Source organism: Triticum aestivum, chromosome 5B, assembly GCF_018294505.1.
Source record: "Triticum aestivum cultivar Chinese Spring chromosome 5B, IWGSC CS RefSeq v2.1, whole genome shotgun sequence".
Lineage (NCBI taxonomy): Eukaryota > Viridiplantae > Streptophyta > Magnoliopsida > Poales > Poaceae > Triticum > Triticum aestivum.
This window is the reverse complement of record NC_057807.1, coordinates 49,357,026-49,379,864: the sequence shown is the minus strand read 5'-3', so window position 1 is coordinate 49,379,864 and position 22,839 is coordinate 49,357,026.

Genomic DNA, 22,839 nt, shown 5'->3' with positions numbered 1-22,839 from the left:
TACATAGTACTAACAGTTTTTGCTACTAGCACAGGCGACCCAACCGCCAAACCAAGGCAAGAGGAGACATAAATTAATGTCTTAACATACGGAGTGAATGTAACTAACAGAGAATTACTACATGCGTAGATAAATAGAGCCTAAATTCTATTTCTGTCGACAATTTGCAGCTTTAACTCATGCACCATGAGCTGCTTGGACCCATTCATGCAGATGCGACCCCGCCACGAAGATCGAGCGGGTCCGACTCAGTCTCCCTTGCAGAATACCAATGACCTCGCCGTTTGAGTTGAACAGTGGCGCCCCGGACGAGCTCTCAGCAGTTCTCATGTCGACTTCCAATACATTCATGTTGTACCCCAAAGGATCACGCACGCCGATCCCCCTTGAAGAAATGGTTGTACCCATAGAGATCGTTCTAGGCATATAGGACGGCCAAGACACCATCATGCACTGCCTGCGATTTGTTGGCGTGTTGGCAGAGATCTCAAGGGCAGGGTGTGCTTGGGCGCATACGCCATCGTCTGAGTAATTCTTGAGGCTGTTGTTCTCAACACTCAGAACAATTGTATCTTCACTTGAATCAACTCCAGCTACCGTTGCAGTGCCATACTTCCTGACAGCATTAACCAACCTAGCTTCCTGAATAGTTTCTTCCTGGTGATCACATAAGACAGTAATGTCCATCATATCCAATGTCTCTCGTGTCAAAGGCCGAGACGCATTGAAAAGATGGCTCAATCCATGTGCACTTGTCATGATTAGCAGTCCGGTTGGTCTAGAATAGTAGGCAAAACCAGTAGAAGAATGTCCATTCCTGACCTTGTCGTACCGTGATTTTTTATCTTTTACCGTCTTGACCTCATCAGCCAGGATTTTGAGTTCTTCAAGCTAGTCTTGTTTCGGAGCAAACAGGATGAAAAAGATTGAACCTTTGACCCGATCAAACACATGTGTCCAGTCAACGTCCTCTTCCGCCATCGTGCTGCAGGGAAAATAGTAGATTTGGGATCAACGGGTGATGAATTACCAGCGAATACTGGAAAGCAGGAGGGAATTAGGGGAAAGGACGAGGTGGATGCAGTGATGGACCTAGGAACTTATTTTTTACTAGATTCATTGTCAAAAATACTTTTTTAACAGCAGAAATAAGCATCATAGGCTCTCAAAAAGAAAAAGAAAAAAGCATCATATGACATTTGTGAATGTTTAAGAACATCAAAAGGCAGTGCAGCAAACATTACTAAATATTCAGTCCATTTGGCCGTGCTCATGTGCAGTCTGTTCATTGGCTGTGAGCTTTTGATTTGTAGTTTCACTCTGATGCAAACAAACTTATATTTACACAAGCAGAAGTGATGCGAACATAACTACTCCGCATTCGTCTCTTCTTCTTCATCAAATTGATCCAATCATTCACTGGATCCATTGATGCAAAAATGATATGAACTCAGTACTCTACCATCAGTACAATCAAGCAAATAGAAGCAGTACATAGAGGGGATAGGCACGGCACACCAGTAACTCACCCACGAGGCCGAGGCCACGGCTGGCACTGGGAGCGGGGAGGGCCGGAGGAGACGAGGGCGTCGACCGTCGGTACGGGAGGCGCAGGCGAGAGGAGCTCCTCCTGAGCGGCAGTGTGGCCGTCTGGTCCGGGTCGGCGGGTCGGCTGCTTGCGGCGCTTGCTTCGGGCCTCCGGCCACCGGCGGTCAGCGCCGAACTACCGATGAGAAGGACAGGCGGCAGAGTGGGTAAGCGCCGAGCGGCGGCGCGTCCTGGTGACCGGTGAGGCAGCGGCCGAACGCGAGGGGGATTAGAGGCAGCGATCGAACGCAGGAGCTCCAGTTCCAAAAGACCTGCTATTGCCACTTGAGCTAGCGAGCTTATCTGAATATTGAGTTGTGCGAAACAATTAGGAACCAAAACCATCGCAAATCCAAATTTTTGAAAATTTCGAATGCAGAACATTTGTTTGAAGAAAAAGGGAATGTCCTATGAAATTTGTGAACAATTTTTTTAAAACTCAAACATTTTTTAAAACTGGGGGCATTTTTTGAAATACTAAACAACATTTGGAACCTCTATGAAAATAAATGAATGCAGAAGCATTTTTTGAAAAGGGACATTTTTCTTAAATTACAAAAAAATGGAAAACAATAAAATTTTTTGAAACGCTGGAAACAAAATTTTAAAACACAAACATTTTTTAAATTCCAAAAAAAAACGGAACACGAACATTATTTGTAAGTCCAGAACAAAATTTGAAAACACGAACAATCTTTTAGAATATGCAAACAATTATAGAAATGGGAACATTTTTTAAAAACTCCAAAATAAAATTTTAAAACATGATTTTTGAAATTATTGTACAATTTTTAAAACGGGAAAAAAATTTCAATCTTCCGATTTTTTTTTTCAAAAAACGAACATTTTTTGAAATTAGAGAACAAGTTTTTTTAACGGAAATATTTGTTGAAATCCCCAATTATTTAAAAAAACTTGTGAAAATTTTGAACAAGAACATAAAGAAAAGAAAGGGACCAAAAAATAAAAGAAGAAAAGAAAAATGAATAATGAATAATGAATAATAGAAAACCATCAGAAAGCAAAAAAAGGAGTAAAAATTGGTTTAGGAACTTTATGTAATGTTCCGAAAACCGGAAAACCAGTGTGGAACCTTCCAGAATGATCCCAAAACAGGATATAATACTCGTTAGATTCTAAGATGGACCGGCCCAGTTTGATCTTTAGCTTGATCAGGTCTGTGCGACGATCGACTCCGTGACGCAAACTGCGTCAAATAGGAAAAGCATCAAGAAAAATACAAGCACCGGTGTGAAATATAGGACTTGAACTCTAGTGGGCTGAGGACACTGTCCTTCTAACCATCCAACCACGGGTCCGGGTGTTCCACAGCACACCAGGCGCACCTCTAGGTCCGCCTATGGGTGGAGGAGGACATACCCAAGGATGCCGACAGGAGTCACCGGTCGGTGGGTCATAGGATCAAGTTTAAGATTTCATTGCCAACCACATGTGGGTCGATTGCAGAATTCCATCGCCGGTCATGGGTCGCATGATCGGCTTCAAGATTTGGTTGTTCGTTGATGGGTCACAGGATCAGCTCCGAGGTCTTGTCGCCAACCGTTGTGTCGGGGGCGGGATTTCATTGCCAGATCGATCCAGATCAGGATTTTCTCAAACGTGTCGCTGCTGAATTCCTTTTTTAGGGAGCTCCTACCGGGGTTGGCTATGGGTGTGGCTATATGCCGTCTGCCGCGAGCCATATCATCACTCGCCTGCAGGGGCGGACATATTGGGCTGGCCCAATGGCCACGGCTCGCCTGTTGGCTATTTTTTAATTTTGTTTTTTCTTTTGTTTTTTACTCACATTTTGTTTTTGATTTTTCGATTTATTTTTTCACTATGTTTATATTTCCAAATATTCTAAATATTTATTATAAAATGAAATTAACACTATTTTTTTAAATGTTAATCTTGCATTTTAAAATGTTAAATGTGTATAAAAAAATGTTTTTTATGCACATGAAAAATGTATAAGTGTGAAACCAGAACGTGCTAATCATGTGTACGAATTTTTTTATACATTGTAAGAAAATTCTCATGTAATTCGAAAAAATGATTCATATGTGCGAATAAATGTAAATATTGCATTTGCAAATGTTAAATGTGCATCGAGAAATGTCTTTAAGCACACAAAAAATGTATAAATGTGAAACAAAAACAGTGGAACATGTTAATCATGTGTACGAAAAAAAATGTTAATCATGTGTGCGAAAAATCTTTATATTTTGTCAAAAATATTCATGTAATTAGAAACATGATTCATGTGTACAATTTTTTTAATGCACAAGGAAAATGTACAAATGTGAAACAAAAAAGTGGATCATCTTAATAATTTGTACGAGAAATGTTAATTATGTGTGCGAATTTTTTTGTACATTGGAAAAAAAATTATTTACATAAAAATGTTAATCATGTTCACATGTTTCTAAAAAATTTTATACAATTTAATTTTCGGCACAGTTCAGAAAAATTGTATAACTGTATTTGGAAAAATACTATCATGTATTTCAAAAAGTGTTCAAAAAAGGTTTCTTTATTAAAAAAGATTTTAAAAAATTGTACTTCATGTATTTGAAAAATGCCCAACGTGTATCAGCAAAATGTTTCATGTATGCTCTAAAAATGTACATTGTATAACGAGAAAAAAATAGACATGAGTTCAGAAAAAACCAATAAAAACCACAAAGAAACATATGTTAGGAAAACTCTTTATCATGTATTTGAAAAATGTCCAACGTGTATCAGAAAAATGTTTCATGTGTGCTCTAAAAATGTACATTGTGTACCGAGAAAAAGTAAACATGAGTTTAGAAAACGAAACAATAAAAACCGCAAAAGTATATATTTCAAAAACTCTTTATCATGTATTTGGAAAATAAATTAACGTGCATAAAAATATTTCAGGTGTATACTAATGAGTGTACAAGCGTGTATGAAAAAAACTAGACATCAGAACATATAATATAAAAAAAATGTTAATCATGTATTTCTAAAATATTTTTTTTATAAAAAAGGTTTCATATGTATACAAAAAATGTATGTGTATGAAAAAAGTAGACATCAAAACATATAATATAAAAAATGTTAATCATATAATCTACATTGTGTGGGAAAAAGGTAGAGATCTATTGAAAAACCTACAAAAATGGAAAAAGACCAAGAACCACAATGAAAATCAAAGAAAACAAACCAAAACTACAAAAAAAAAACCAATGAAAAGAAAGAAAAAGGAAAATCCCATGAAAACCTAGAAAAACACCGAAGAAAATGGAAGAAGAAGAAGAAGGAAAGGCAAAACAAAAGAAGAAGAAGAAGAAGAAGAAGAAGAAGAAGAAGAAGAAGAAGAAGAAGAAGAAGAAGAAGAAAACTGAAGAAACCAAGAAAAAAACAAATAATAAGCGAAGAAAACAAAAGATGGAGAAAATCGAAAAACAAACCCCGAAGAAAGTAGGCGAACGAGGGTAGCGAAGCGCAGGCCAGCTACAACGAGCGAGCGAACATAGGTGCGAGAATGGTCCGGCACAAACATAGAACTTAAGAGGTGAAACGTATTACAAATCAGTATAGATGATAGATAGCTCCTACGGTTGGCTATGGCCGCTATGCTCTTCTTCTTGGGCCTTCTCTTTGAAATTTGGAAACAGGAACAATTTCTAAAAGAATGAACATAATTTGAAAGTTTCACTTTTAAAAAATATTCTGAAACATTTGTTGAAAAATGAAAAAAAATCAAAAAGAAAATAGCAAGAAGAAAGGAAAAAGAAGAAAAAAGAAAGAGAAAAAAAATGAAAAAGGAAAGAAAAGTAAAAAAGAAAAACAAAAAATAAAAACAAAAACAAAACCGGTTCAAGAACCTTCTAGAAGGTTCCCAAAACCGAAAAAAACCCGGCTAGAACAATCATAGAAGGTTCCCAAAACTGAGATAGTGTGAACGCTTAACAGGCCGGCCCACCCGCCTCCGCTCGCTGGATACCCCCTGTGCGGAACCCCGACATTTTGCCGCCGAGAGCGGCAAATAGGGTTTTCCACCACGAGCGCCACCAGTGAACCATCTATTAGATTATAAAAAAAAATGTGAACCATCCTTTACCATAGTTCTGATTAAATTTCATTCTCATGTACATCCACCTTTGTATAATATTATCATTACTTACTATTTATACTGATACAACATTCTTTACTCCTTGCGCTGAAGTTCCCCCTTACTCCGTAACTAACTTTTCTTATATGCATGTCATAGCTTATTTCAAACTGGATAAAACACACAAAACAAAGTGTGAAGAGAAATGATACTGCATGTGGCACAATTAAAATCTGAGAAGACATTGGCCATTCAATTAAATTTGATAATCATATTCAATGGTTTCTAAATGGATACGAATTCAATATCCCGATCATCCGGATGCTTCACTCCTGCACACTTTCACGAAGTCTCACATCAAGAACAACCGCTGGTAAGACTTCTATTATGTTATGTTTTCAATACACTTATCTTATAGTATATATAATCATTGGTTTCTTAACACTTTTTTTTTGAAGATCGCGAGGGGGATTAGGTCGCGTCGCTCTGGTTCGCTCGCATGTGATGTGACAGCAGAATATTAGCTGGGCCTCAGCTCAATTCAGTTTGGGCTGACATATAATATATAATAAAAAACTCGCAACTCTTTTTTTAACACACGCAGACGCTCATACACACGCACATACAATCATTCCTATAAATGACGCACACTCTACCCCTATGAGCACCTCCTAGAGACTGAGCCGACATATCATCTTAGATAGACAAAGTTGCCACTGACATTTTCGTACTCGATAGGAAAAATGCAAGCACCGGTGAAAAATCTAGGATTTAAACTCTGGTGGGTTGAGGACAATGTCCTCCTAACCATCCAACCACAGGCGACTCTGGCTGCGCCTCGGCACACCAGGCACATCTCTAGATGTGCCAATGGGTGGACGAGGACGTACTCAAGGAAGCCGGCGGGAGTCACGGGCCATGGGTCGCAGATCGACTTTGAGATTTCGTCATTGGCAACATGTGGGTCGATTGCAGAATTTCGTCGCTGGTCATGGGTCGCCGAATCGGCTTCGGGATTTCATCATCGAGTGATGGGTCGCGGGATTAGGTCCGGGGTCTTGTCGCCAACCGTTGGGCCAGGGACCGGGATTTCATCGCCAAATTGATCCAGTTCAGAAATTTCCTGAACGTGTCTGTGGTGAATTCCATTTTAAGGGAGCTCCTGATGGGTTGTCTATGGGCGTGGCTTAGCCGTCTGTTGTGAGCCATATCACGGCTCGCCTGCAGGGGCGCACGTATTGGGCCGGCCTAATGGCCACCACCCGCCTGTTGGTTACTTTTTTATTTTGTTTTTTCATTTGTTTTGTGTTCACTTTTTGTTTTTGATTTTTTCTTTATTTTTAACTTTTTTTTATTATTTTATATTATTTTTAACATACATGATAATAATTTTTTTATAAAGTTCTAAAAATTGTTAATCTTGCATTTCAAAATGTTAAATGTGTATATAAAAATGTTTTAAATGCACATGAAAAATGTATAAATGTGAAACAAAAAAAGTAGAACATGTTAATCATGTGTACCGAAAATGTTAATCATGTGTACCAACAATGTTTATACATTATAAAAAATGCTAATGTAATACACAAAAATGATTCATATGTGCGAAAAAATCTTATTCTTGCATTTAAAAATGTTAAATGTGTAGAAAAATGTTTTTTTATGCACACAAGAAATGTATAAATGTGAAACAAAAAATGCGGAACACGTTAATCATGTGTACGAAAAAATGTGTGCGAAAGATGTTTACACATTGTAAAAATGTTCATGTAATTAAAAACATGATTCATGTGTGCAAACAAAATGTTAATCATGCGTACTAAGTTTTTTAATGCACAAGGAAAATATACAAAAGTGAAACGAAAAAAGTGGATCATGTTAATAATTTGAATGAGAAATGTTAATTAAGTTTGCGAAAAATGTTTGTACATTGTAAAACAAATTAAATAAAAAAATCTTAATCATGTTCACATGTTTTTAAAAATGTTTATACATTGTAATGTTTTGCATAGTTCAAGAAAAATGTACAACTGTATTTAGAAAAATATTACCATGTATTTCAAAAACAGTTCAAAAAGGTTTTTATTTAAAATGATATAAAAAAGTACTTCATGTATTTGAAAAATGTCCAACGTGTATCAGAAAGAAAATTCACGTGTGCTCGAAAAATGTACATTGTATACTGAGAAAAAGTAGACATGAGTTCAGAAAAACGAATAAAAAGCACAAAAAACATATATTTAAAAAAAATCTTTATCATGTATGTCCAACGTGTGCTCTAAAAATGTACATGTGTACCGAGAAGAAGTAGACATGAGTTTAAAAAACAAAACAATAAAAACCACAAAAATATATATTTTAAAAACTCTTTATCATGTATTTGGAAAAATTAACGTGCATAAAAATGTTCCACGTGCATACTAGAGAGTGTACAACGTGTATAAAAAATGTAGACATCAGAACATAAATATAAAAAATGTTAATCATGCATTTAGAAAATATTAACATTTATAAAAAAATGTTTCATATGTAAACAAAGAATGTATGTGTGTGAAAAAACTAGAGATCCGATCATATAATATAAAAAAATATTAATCATTTATTTATAAATGTTAAAACATGCATAATTGTTTTTGACATATATGGGAAAAAGGTAGAGATATGTTGAAAAGCCTACAAAAATGGAAGAAAACCAAGATGGTATTGTTGAAAATGAATAGAATGTAGGTAATGCTTAAACATCACTGGATAAATGTGTAAAACTGAAATAAAGGGCATTGTGTTAACTACACCAGGCATAACTGGAACCAAATATAGCCGTTCAAACTGGTATTGATGCAGTCGAGCGGCACAGTTCCGACTTGCACATAATAAACAACACCTTGTGAATGACTGAAATAAACAAGGCATAAATGATCAGTATAACAACCAAATATAGCCATTGAAAACTGGACACAGTCTCATTGGAACCAACCTAACAAGCAAATATAGATAAACATGGCATATGCTTGAAAACTGGACAGATGCTCACTGCAACCAACCTAACAAGCAAATACAGATAAACAAGGCATCTGCTTGAAAACTGGCCAAATGCTAAAAAAAGAAACCTAACAACCAAATACAGATAAACAAGGCATCTGCATAATAACTGGACAAATGCTCACTACAACCAAACTAAGACAAAATACATATAAACAAGGCATCGGCTCGATAACTGAAAAAATGCTCACTGCAACCAACCTAACAACCTAACACAGATAAGCAAGGCATCTACATGTAGCCATTCCTGAAACTGAAGTGGACAATTCATACTTAAACATCACATAGCCCTATTGAACAACACATTTTTGCATAACTGAAATAATTAAACACGGCACAGTTATAACACCTCACGATAAATGCTACTACAATAAAGGGTACGGGTTGGCAAGCTAGAAAAGGTAAGATTTCCTGCTAGGATGTTGACTCACACTTCAAGGACGGGATCCTTCCAGTTGGAAGAGCACATGCCCATGGTGGAAGAACCTTTGTGGGTGCCCTCCTCGTGGTTGTGGTCGTGGTCGATGAGATCTGACTTGGCAATTGAGGATTCCAAGCCGCCACCGTAGAATTTGTCCTTCAGAAATGAGAAAATGGGCTTGATGGCGTATAAGGATCGCAAATCCTTGACTGCTTGGCGGAGGAGATTAGCGGCAGGGCCGTCGAAGAGATCGACGGCGGTTGAACCAGAGGGGTTGGGGATGGACCATGTAACCTGTGACATGGCCCGCATGAAGCCGTCGCTGTTGACGAGCCTGATGTTGTAGCCAGCTTTCCCGAGATACAGTAATACGCAAGCCCGCTGACATGAAGCCTTCGACATGGCAACTTAGTCAACGTCTTCGCCGGCTTACGTGGTGACGTGTGGCTCCGGGATCGACATGTCGGGGCGAACGGCGGCCACCTCGCTAACGTCCGCCGGAGAGGCCATGATAAACCACTTCTTGGCCGAATGCTCGTCGGGCTCCCCGGGATACATGGTCGAGCTTAGGCTACGACATTCTGGACCAGGGGATCGATGTGGATCTGGCGGGGAGGGACACCGCAGGCCTCATCTAAAAACTCAGGGGAGTGGGGCGACGGTATGGGAATCACTGGGTAACCTGAACTTTATTATCTAAGCTAGAAGGAACGGGCAGACCATCATGGTTTGGCGGTCGCGAGCTAGGGTTCCAGGGGGGCGGGGGGTGGGTGGGGGGACTGTGGTGGTGGTGGTGGTGGTGTGTGTGTGTGTGTGGGGGGGGGGGGTTGTGGTGTTTGAGGATACACCACGGTTACTGAATTTTTTAGTAATGGTGGGCGGAGATGGTGGTGGACGAGGGAGGGCGGCGGTTCAAATGCCTCGGTTACTTCAATTTTACTATAAGGTCGGTGCTGGAGGAGTGTGGGTGACTGTTGAAGTACGACGGCTACTAAAATTTGGGTAAAGGAATTGATGCGGGGCGGGAGTGGCCAAGATCACGCATGATCCAATAAGAATATGCGTGTATGATAATAACGAAAAGTGGCAGAACCACCAATTTTTGCAACGCTCAAAGCGGGTAGTTTGTTTTTATATTTCTAGCTAGCTGGTCTATCACACACGGTTCGTCCTAATTTCTAAATAAACTCACCCGCCTTTAGCTTGCGCAGTCGTGGTGATTTTCAGCGCACTTGCATCGGACACGGTTAAGCCAGTACCTGCACCATTTTTCTCGCGCTTGTGCAGTCGTGGTGATTTTGCAGTGCACTTGCATCGCACACGGTTAAGCCAGTACCTGCACCATTTTGCTCGCGCTTGTGCAGTCGTGGTGATTTCACAACGCACTTGCATCACACACGGTTAAACCAGTACCTCCACCATTTGCTCGCTCTTGCGCAGTCGTGTTGATTTTACAAGCACTTGCATCGCACACGGTTAAGCCAGTACCTGCACCATTTTGCTCGCGCTTGCGCAGTCATGGTGATTTTACAACGCACTTGCATCGCACACGGTTAAGCCAGTACTTGCACCATTTTGCTCGCGCTTGCGCAGTCGTGGTGATTTCACAGCGCACTTGCATCGCACACAGTTAAACCAGTACGTCCACCATTTGCTCTTGCGCAGTCGTGCTGATTTTACAGCGCACTTGCATCGCACATGGTTAAGCCAGTACCTGCACCATTTTGCTCACGCTGGTCACCCTATGGGACCTACTCTCTCCTATCATGCACATTTGTTCTTTTAGAAACTATGTGCGATGGTTGGTGTGTCGCCGCCTAGCCTTCAATGAGCACTGACACTGGTAGCGGGAAACCGATGGGAGAAGAGGCGGGAAACCAATAAGAGGAGTGGCGGGAAACGGTAGCCTGTTTTGAAAACGTACAAGAGAAGGAAGCGTGAGCTAGACGATGCATGCGCACAGTGATTATCCATGTACTACATGTGCTGTCGAAAGGGCTGAGGGTTGCCGTTCGATCTGGGAGCATCCAACGGTGCAGACGTACGATCCGTGGGGTTTCGGTTCTGGCCAATCAGAACGCACGACTCAGATCGCGGGCGACATCGGCCACGGTTTGGTAGACACATGGCTTTAGTTTGTCCTTTTTATACACTAATTGAGTTTCCTAGGCATTTAATGTCCATAATTCAAATCTGAACTTCAAATACATGCTCCAGTTCACCAAAATGGCTTGAAAAATTATACATGAAAGTTGGCATGGTGTCACGTCATGGCGCATATATGTTGTGGTAAAAACATTGTCCAATTTGAGCCAAGCTTTATTACAAACCTCAAATGAACTCTGAAAAGGTTGAAAGTTGGCATGGTATCATCATTTCACCCGCATAGCATGTCCTAAAAAGTTGAGAGGGTTACGACAAAAACTGGATGCACTTCGTGTGCAAAATTGACAATCTCCTTCAAAGTATCAGGGTTTCAAATGAAAACTCATCTGTTACAAAGGGATTTCACTTTTTTGAATTTATTTGAACTCCACACTTTTTGTGTGTTCAAAATGCACCATTTAAAGCCACATCATCAATTTTCAACCCTTTCTGACTTCGTTTGGTATTTTTCATGCATTTACTGATTTTTTGAGCTAAATGACCCTGAAATTGAAAAGCACTTCAAATAAACTCTGAAATGGTTGAAAGTTAGCATGGTATCATCATTTCACCCACATAGCATGTTCTAAAAAGTTGAGAGGGTTAAGGCAAAAACTGAATGCACTTCGTGTGCAAAATGGACAATCTCTTTCGAAGGCATGGTGTCACGTCATGGCACATATATGCCATGGTAAAAACATTGTCCGATTTGGGCCAAGCTTTATTACAAACCTCTTACAAATTGGAGCTTCTCTCAACAAGAAGCCTTGTGGTTCTGATAGAGAAACATGTTCCCCTTGTTGTCGAAACGCAGTCACAACCTCTTTTTGCCTTGTATTTTCTTCTACGGGCAACATGGAACTACATGATATCCATGCTGAAATTTAAACTTATTCAGTGTTCGTTTGGCCTTTTTATGCACCAATTGAGTTTCCTAGACATTTAATGTCCATAATTCAAATCTGAATTATAAATACATGCTCAAGTTCACCAAAATGGCTAGAAAAATTGTACATGCATGTGTCCTTGGGTGCATGTTTAATTAGGTCCCATGCCAGGAATGAGAACAAATTACAACCGTACCGGCGACCTGCTCGTCCTCAAACATTTGTAATCTCGGGTTATAAATCCCCATAAAATCCAAAACTCACCGGAAAGTCATCCAAGGTGGCATGGTGTCATGTTATGGCACATATATGTCGTGGTAAAAACATTTCCAATTTGGGCCAAGCTTTATTACGAACCTCTTACAATTCTGAGCTTCTCTCAACAAGAAGCATTGTGGTTCCGATAGGGAAATGTGTTCCCCTTGTTGTCGAAGTGTAATCACAACCTCTTTTCGCCTTGTATTTTCTTCTACGGGCAACATGGAACTACATGCTATCCATGCTGAAATTTAAACTTATTCAGGGTTCGTTTGGTCTTTTTATACACTAATTGAGTTTCCTAGGCATTTAATGTCCATAATTCAAATCTGAACTACAAATACATGCTCAAGTTCACCAAAATGGCTAGAAAAATTGTACATGCATGTGTCCTTGGGTGCATGTTTAATTAGGTCCCATGCCAGGAATGGAAACGAATTACAACCATACCGGCGTCCTGGCTTGTCCTCAAAGATTTGGAATCTCGGGTTTTAAATCCCCATAAAATCCAAAACTCACTAGAAAGTCATCAAAGGTGGCATGGTGTGACGTCATGGCACATATCTGTCGTGGTAAAAACATTGCCAATTTGGGCTAAGCTTTATTACAAACCTCTTACAAGCCAAAGCTTCTCTCAAGGAAGCCTGATGGTTCCGATAGTGAAACGTGTTCCCCTTGTGGCGAAATGTAGTCGCTCCCTCTTTTCGCCTTGTATTTTCTTCTATGGGCAACATGGAACGACATGATATCCATGCTGAAATTTAAACATATTCAGGGTTCGTTTGGCCTTTTTATACACTAATTAAGTTTCCTAGGCATTTAATGTCCATAATTCAAATCTGAAGTACAAATACATGCTTCAGTTCACCAAAATGGCTAGAAAAATTATACATGCATGTGTCCTCGGGTGCATGTTTAGGCCCCATGCAAGGAATGGGAACGAATTACAACTTGACCGGCGTCTTGGCTTGTCCTCAAACATTTGGAATCTCGGTTTTTAAATCGCCATAAATCCAAAACTCACCAAAAAGTCATTAAAGGTGGCATGGTGTCACGTCATGGCACATATATGTCGTGGAAACATTGCCAATTTGGGGCAAGCTTTATTACAAACCTCTTACAAACCGGAGCCTGTCGCAAGAACCCTCGTGGTTTCGATAGGGAAATGTGCCCCCTTGTGGGCCAAACGATAATCGCTCCCTCTTCTAGCCTCATATTGTTTTCTACACGCTACACGTACGGAACAACGGGAGATACGCGCTGAACTTTGAAATTATTCAGGGTTCGTTTGATCCTTTTTATTTATTAATTGAGTTTTCTAGGCATTTAATGTCCATAATTCAAATCTGAACTACAAATACATGCTCCAGTGCACCAAAATGGCTAGAAATAAAGTACATGTGTCCTTGGGGTGCATGTTTAGGGTTCGTTTGGCCATTGTATACATTACTAATTAAGTTTTCTACGCATTAAATGTAGTCCATAATTCAAATTTGAACTACAAGCACAAAATGGGTGGGAAATCATACATGTGTCATTGGGTGCATGTTTAGGTCTCATTTAAGGAATGAGAAATTAAATTCTGTCAAATTTGAGAGGAGGGGATGTTCCACCACGAATTAAAAACTTGTTGTCGTCCTAAAACATTGAGAATCTCGGTTTTTAAATCCTAGTAAATCAAAAATTCACCCAAAAAACATGAAACTTGGCATGGTTTCATGACATGGCACATATATGCCGTGGTAAAAAAATCGTCCAGTTTGAGAAGAGGTGCACACATTAGTAGCCAACGAAGTCCTTTTTGAAACAATAAGCTGACACGTTAATATCACAAACGGTTGTATTATATGAACCATGTCAATATTTAACCATACTTAGTGGCGTGCGTGCAACTATTCGATTAGACGGGACAAGCGCGAGAAGTCCGCCGTGCAGGCTCGATGGGACGCATGCGAGTAGTCCGCTGAGTAGGCTTGATGGGACGCGTACATGCTGTCCACCTCGCAGGCTCGATGGGACACGCATGCTCACCGGGAAGCGAGCTCTTTGACCTCCATGCACCAGCCGCAGCCCGCCTCGCTCAAAACTTCACCATTAATGGGTTAATTAAAGCACCTAGATGGAGGTTTTTTTAGGGGTGGACGAAGGGTGTTTGGTTGTGATCCCATGGAAACATTTGCTTTGTTCGTGTTTTCAACTCGTATTCTGGCCTAATTTAAATTGCCACATAGGGCGACGGATAATACGACGACAAATGAAATGCCAACGGATAGTACGATGACAAATTTACAATGGTGCAGATAATAATTGTCTTACATATTCCGGATAATTTTAAATGCCACATGCAGCAAAGTTCGAAAGACATGGGGGCAAGAGAAGAAGGAAATCGTAACAATCTAGATCGCTACTGTATCTACTCTTTGATGGATCGCCGGGCGATGACATCCTCCAGCTCGTTCCTCATTTCCTCATAGCTTTGCTTGAAAACAGCCACAAATTCCTCCACCTCCTGCTTGCACTCGATCAGGATCTTCCTTAAGTCACCCATTAGTTCCTCGACGACCGCTATCAGCGTCATCCCCGAGGCACTGCTCTGCTCATGCAACATCTTCCAGCCGGCGGCCTCCTCCTCCTTCTCAGTGAGCGCCTTGAGGAGCTTCGTATTGTCACCCATGAGTTGCTCGATGAGGCCTGTCGCCTTGTCAACCGAGGCATCTCTGATTTCGAGCAGCTTCATCAAGCCGTTGACCAGCTCCTACTGCTTAATGAGGCCAGCGAGAATGTTGTCATCGCTGGCCAAGGACTTCAGCAACGCCAGCTCGCCGCAATCGCGGACGCGGCAAGTGTGCTTGTGAGAGCCCTCACGTGCCCGTGAGAGCTCATTCGAGGGCTCCGCGGTGCGCCGGGACATCTCTGCTGCGGCTGCCGCTTCGCGACGGGACCTCTCTAGTGCTTCCGCGGCCTTGGTCTTTGCTTCTTGGTTATATGCCCACCCGAAACTCCTCCTACCGGTCATGGCAGAATGACTTGATAGGAAAGACCAACTTTGTAGGTGACGAGGAGAGGAACTGTGAAGTAATTTTTGAGTGGGTAGTTTTTATAGCCCGGTGCTAAGTGTGAACACATATTAGTTTGATCAGTGTGAACACATATTAGTTTGATCTGTGTGAACAGATTTGCAATTACTTATTGCGTTGTAATCTGCAATGTGAGGAGAAACAAAGTTAAAATTTATTGATGGTTCTGGGCACACAAAGCCCTGTTTTTGTTGTTCTATCTCATCACAAACAGTTCTTTGGATCAACCGTATGCCATGCATCGGAAGCCCGAAACGTGGGCCCTTCTTCTCGGATGTACATGTACGTGTCTGCCCACTATCACACACGGTCATGATATCACCATCGTGTCCTATGGATGCGCCATCGCATCTCCCACAGGGTGCCAGAAGGTTGACCACGTGGTTGCTTGCGGTGGCGTCCTGCTTTTCGTATCACACACACCTGGTTTACACGAATTGTTTGTGTTCTTTTGGCTAATCGCAAATGCAACATATCACACACATCTTGTTAAGATGAACCATTTCCATTCTCTTGCCTAATCAAAAATAGTTTGTCCGAGTGAATCGTATGCCGTATATCACACACACCTTGATCTGGCTGACCATTTCTGTTGCATTCCCTAATAGCACATAGTTCATCGGAGGGAACTATATGCCGTATATCGCACACACATTGATATGGCTACCCGTTTCTGTTGTTCTTCCTCTTCGCAAACAGTTCTTCTGGATCAACCGTATGCCCTTCATCGCACACACAACTAAAATCTGAACCGTGTTTGATGTGTCCGTCATCGCGAACGTTTTGGACATTTTTGACGGTTCTCTGACACCAACGTTTGAGATTATTGCATCGCACACAGTTTCTCAAAGGGTCTCTGATCGTAGAGTCACGTTAGCAGCATCCTGTAGTAGTGCACCATCCTTTCCTCTTTGGGGAAATACCGATGTAGTTCAAGCCAACATCATTGACTGATGTGGAAGCCTCTACATGAGATGTATGGACTTCCATCAAACTTGAAGCTGAACAACATAAGCAAAGCTCGTGCAAACCTCTCAGGTTCGCAAACGAGATATTGTTGTTAGGCAACAGTATACCTACAATACACAAGGAAGCGTTGATGGGCCCTGACTCCAGAATTGTCTAGTTGCCAATATAATCCGAGATAGTTTCCATAAATGATTCAAGATCTAAATCTTGATAACCCTCCGAAAGAATTGGAGTCTAATGGATTGTAATGGGACTATAAAATAATACGGATAAAAATGTTTTATCCATTAAGCTTGACTTGTTGCAATAAAAAGTCCAAGGAGTTGACTACAATGAGATTGTCTCACCATAGCAATGCTTAAAGTCGGTTCGGGTTAAACTAGCAATTAATACATATTTCAAACATGAGATATGAAACATGGATGACAAAAGAATTTCCATGAAATGGAAATACAACCTAGGACTTGTATGTGATACAATCCAAAGTACTTTGTCGGTCCAGAGGATGCTAGTAAGTATGCAAACTTCGGGGTTCCAGCAATGGACAAAAGAGAGCAAAATGGAGTTGGAATCTTTGTTTTTGATGGAATGGTCAAAGGGGTTTGACTTCATTAATAGGTAACGGAGATGCTTGTGGTTTCAACAAAGTAAGTGGGAGCATAATAATATTTCTGAAAATCTTGTGTGCTTAACACATTGTTAATTGGAAATAAATTTCTTGACATGAATTAGGACTTCATTTGAAAATAGTTTTTTTTGACAAAGTGCTTGGGCTTAATAGGCTTGATATTAGGCATAATGATTTATGGAGATAGATTTACCTAATGCCGCTGAGCAAAAATACATATTGACAAGATGCTAAAACCGTTTAGCACTAAGAACGAGAAGGAGTGATTCTTGCTGAAGTCACATGGAAAGAGTTTTTGCAAGACTCGGTGTCCCCAAAACACTAATGAGCAAAATGCATGATGGAGATTCCACACACTCTTGTGTTTGGATTAATCATATATTCCATGGTATGTAAAACAACCAGATATGCCCAATACTCCCAAGATGTTGTGAGTATAGATACCAAAGTTATCAAAAGTACTGATCATGGGAAAATAATGAAAAAGGTCATTGAGTACTAAAGTATCACTAATGACATGTTTTCTCGCAAGTGGAGATCATGAAGAGTTCATTGTAAAAGGTTACATCAATACAATCTTCATTCTTTCTGCATGCGATTTTCGATTTAAATTCAGGGTTTTTGTGTAACACACAATTGTTGGAAATATGCCCTAGAGGCAATAATAAAATGGTTATTATTATATTTCCTTGTTCATGATAATTGTCTGTTGTTCATGCTATAATTGTATTGTCCGGAAACCGTAATACATGTCTGAATACATAGACCGTAATATGTCCCTAGTAAGCCTCTAGTTGACTACCTCGTTGATCAATAGATGGTTGTGGTTTCCTGACCATGGACATTGGACGTCGTTGATAACGGGATCACATCATTAGGAGAATGATGTGATGGACAAGACCCAATCCTAAGCATAGCACAAGATCATGTAGTTCATTTTTTAAGAGCTTTTCTAATGTCAAGTATCATTTCCCTAGACCATGAGATTGTGCAACTCCCGGATACCTTAGGGATGCTTTGGGTGTACCAAACATCACAATGTAACTGGGTGGCTATAAAGGTGCACCACAGGTATCTCCGAAAGTGTCTGTTGGGTTGGCACGAATCAAGACTGGGATTTGTCACTCCCTATGACAAAGAGGTATCTCTGGGCCCACTCGGTAATGCATCATCATAATGAGCTCAATGTGACTAAGCAGTTAGTCATGGGATCATGCATTATGGAACGAGTAAAGAGACTTGCCGGTAACAAGATTGAACAAGGTATTGGGATACCGACAATCGAATCTCGGGCAAGTAACATACCGATGGACAAAGGGAATTGTATACAGGATTGATTGAATCCCCCACATCATGGTTCATCCAATGAGATCATCGTGGAACATGTGGGAGTCAACATGGGTATCTAGATCCCGCAGTTGGTTATTGGCCGGAGAGATGTCTCGGTCATGTCTGCATGGTTCCCGAACCCGTAGGGTCTACACACTTAAGGTTCGGTGATGCTAGAGTTGTTATGGGAAATAGTATGTGGTTAACAAAAGTTGTTCGGAGTCCAGGATGAGATCCTCTCAACGATTCCTATTCTACTAACAAGAGTAGACATGCAAAATTTATTTGTTACTGAAGAGAAAACCGTTCCAGCTGTTCCTGAATAGCTTCCTTCAAAAGGATTTCCGCTTGCTCGGTGAATGTCTTGCTAGAAGATATAATTTCTTGGAATTGAGGTTTAGTATCTTTTAGATGTTTACGTAACTCATCCAGAAATTTATTTACCTGTTCAATTTCTAACGAATCAAGATATCCTCTTGTTCCGGTATAAATAGTAGCTATCTGCTCTTCCACTGGGAGAGGATTTTCCTGGGGATGTCACGAGGAGTTATGGAATGGTCCAGAGGTAAAGATTCATATATGGGAAGTCCAGTTTCAGTCACCAGAATAGTTTCGGGGGTTATCTGTATTGTACCGGGACCACCGAAAGGTGTCTGGGGGTCCACCGGGTGGGGCCACCTGCCCCGGGGGACTTAGTGGGCTGAACAAAGCGTGGGAACCAGCCCTTGGTGGGATGTTCCGCCCTCCAAGGGCCCAAGGCGCCTAGGGTTGAAAACCCTAGGGGGTGGGGGCGCCTCCCACGAAACATGGGGGGCAAGCTCCCCCCTTGGCTGCCCCCCTAGATGAGATCTAAGGGGGCCGCCCCCTCCCAGCCCCCACTATTTATAGAGGAAGGGGGGAGGGGGCCGCCCCTTCCCCCCTTCCTCTATAAATAGTGGGGACTGGGAGGGCTGCCGCACCCCTTCCCCTGGCGCAGCCCCTCCCTCCCCAACACCTCCTCCTCCTCTGTAGAGCTTGGTGAAGCCCTGCAGAAATACCACAAGCTCCACCACCATGCCGTCGTGCTGCCGGAGATCTCCCTCAACTTCTCCTCTCCCCTTGCTGGATCAAGAAGGAGGAGACGTCCCAAGGCTGTACATGTGTTGAATGTGGAGGCGCCGTCCTTTCGGTGCTAGATCGGATCTTCCGCGATTTGAATTGCCGCGAGTACAGCTCCATCATCCGCGTTCTTGTAACGCTTCCGCTTAGCAATCTTGAAAGGTACGAAGATGCACTCCCTCTCTCTCTTGTTGCTAGAATCTCCTGGATTGATCTTGGGGATGCGTAGGATTTTTTTTGAATTATTGCTTCGTTCCCCAATAGTGGCATCATGAGCTAGGTCTATGCGTAGACTCTATGCATGAGTAGAACACAAGTAGTTGTGGGCGTTGGTTTGTTCAATTTGCTTACCGTTACTAGTCCTATCTTGATTCGGCGACATTGTGGGATGAAGTGTCCTGGACCGACCTTACACATAAGCTTACGTGAGATAGGTTCCACCGACTAACATGCACTTGATGCATAAGGTGGCTAGCGGGTGTCTATATCTCTCATCTTAGTCGGATCGGATTTGATGAAAAGGGTCCTTATGAAGGGTAAATGGCAATTGGCATATCACCATTGTGGCTTTTGCGTAGGTAAGAAACGTTCTTGCTAGAAACCCATAGCAGCCACGTAAAACATGCAACAACAATTAGAGGACGTCTAACTTGTTTTTGCAGGGTATGCTATGTGATGTGATATGGCCAAAAGGATGTGATGAATGATATATGTGATGTATGAGATTGGTCATGTTCTTGTAATAGGAATCATGACTTGCATGTCGATGAGTATGACAACCGGAAGGAGCCATAGGATTTGTCTTAATTTATTGTATGACCTGCGTGTCAATGTAAATGCCATGTAATTACTTTACTTTATTGCTAACCATTAGCCATAGTAGTGGAAGTAATAGTTGGCGAGACAACTTCATGAAGACAGGATGATGGAGATCATGATGATGGAGATCATAGTGTCATGCCGGTGATGAAGGTGATCATGCCGCGCCTCGAAGATGGAGATCAAAGGCGCAAGATGATATTGGCCATATCATGCCACTTTATGATTTGCATGTGATGTTTGTAATGTTTACATCTTATTTGCTTAGAACGATGGTAGCATAAATAAGATGACCCCTCACTAAAATTTCAAGAAAGTGTTCCCCTTAACTGTGCACCGTTGCGAAAGTTCGTTGTTTCGAAGCACCATGTGATGATCGGGTGTGATAGATTCTAACGTTCGCATACAACGGGTGTAAGCCAGATTTACACATGCAAAACACTTAGGTTGACTTGACGAGCCTAGCATGTATAGACATGGCCTCGGAACACGAGATACCAAAAGGTCAAATAGGAGTCGTATAGTAGATACGATCAACATGGATATGTTCACCGATGATGACTAGTCCGTCTCACGTGATGATCGGACATGGCCTAGTTGACTCGGATCATGTATCACTTAGATGACTAGAGGGATGTCTATCTGAGTGGGAGTTCATTAAATAATTTGATTAGATGAACTTAATTATCATGAACATAGTATAAAATATCTTTACAATATGTCTTGTAGATCAAATGGCCCATGCTAATGTTGCCCTCAACTTCAACGCATTCCTAGAGAAAACCAAGCTGAAAGACGATGATAGCAACTATACGGACTAGGTCCGAAACTTGAGGATCATCCTCATAGCTGCCAAGAAAGCATATGTCCTTGAAGCACCGCTAGGTGACGCACCCATTTTCCCAGCAACTCAAGACGTTATGAATGCCTGGCAGTCGCGTAGTGATGATTACTCCCTGGTTCAGTGCGGCATGCTTTACAGTTTAGAACCGGGGCTCCAGAAGCGTTTTGAGCAGGACAGAGCATATGAGATGTTCCAAGAGCTGAAAATGGTTTTCCAAGCTCATGCCCAGGTCGAGAGATATGAAGTCTCCGACAAGTTCTACAGTTGTAAGATGGAGGAAAACATTTTTGTCAGCAAGCATATACTCACTATGTCTGGGTTGCACAACCGTTTGTCTCAGCTGGGAGTTAATCTTCCAGATGATTCGGTCATTGACAGAATCCTCCAGTTGCTCCCACCTAGCTACAAGAGCTTTGTGATGAACTACAATATGCAAGGGATGGAGAAGTCCATTCCTGAGTTGTATTCAATGCTGAAATCAGCAGAGGTGGAAATCAAAAAGTAACATCAAGTGTTGATGGTGAATAAGACCACTAGTTTCAAGAAAGGCAAGGGTAATAGAACTTCAAGAAGGACAGTAAGGGAATTGCCGTACCCGGTAAATCAGTTGCCGAGAAGAAGCCAAACAATGGAAGACTCAGTGCTTTATTGCAAGGGAAATGGTCACTGGAAGCGGAACTGCCCCAAGTACTTAGCAGATAAGAAGGCCAGCAACACCAAAGGTATATGTGATATACATGTTATTGATGTGTACCTTACCAGTGCTCGTAGTAGCTCCTAGGTATTTGATACCGGTGCGGTTGCTCATATTTGTAACTCAAAACAGGAGCTGCGGAATAGGCAGAGACTGGCGAAGGACGAGGTGACGATGCGCGTCGGGAATGGTTCCAAAGTCGATGTGATCACCGTCGGCACGCTACCTCTACATCTACCTATGGGATTAGTTTTAAACCTCAATAATTGTTATTTAGTGCCAGCTTTGAGCATGAACATTGTATCTGGATCTCGTTTAATGCGAGATGGCTACTCATTTGAATCCGAGAATAATGGTTGTTCTATTTATATGAGAGATATGTTTTATGGTCTTGCCCCGCTGGTCAATGGTTTATTTTTATTGAATCTCGAACGAGATGTTACACATATTCATAGTGTTAATACCAAAAGATGTAAGGTTGATAATGATAGTCCCACATACTTGTGGCACTGCCGCCTTGGTCACATTGGTGTCAAACGCATGAAGAAACTCCATGCAGATGGACTTTTGGAGTCTCTTGATTATGAATCATTTGACACGTGCGAACCATGCCTTATGGGCAAAATGACCAAGACTACGTTCTCCGGAACAATGGAGCGAGCAACCAACTTGTTGGAAATCATACATACTGATGTGTGTGGTTCAATGAGCATTGAGGCTCGCGGTGGTTATCGTTATGTTCTCACCCTCACTGATGACTTAAGTAGATATGGGTATGTCTACTTAATGAAACACAAGTCTGAGACCTTTGAAAAGTTCAAGGAATTTTAGAGTGAGGTAGAGAACCAACGTGACAGGAAAATAAAGTACTTATGATCATATCATGGAGGAGAATATTTGAGTCACAAGTTTGGTACACACTTAAGGAAATGTGGAATTGTTTCATAGCTCATGCCGCCT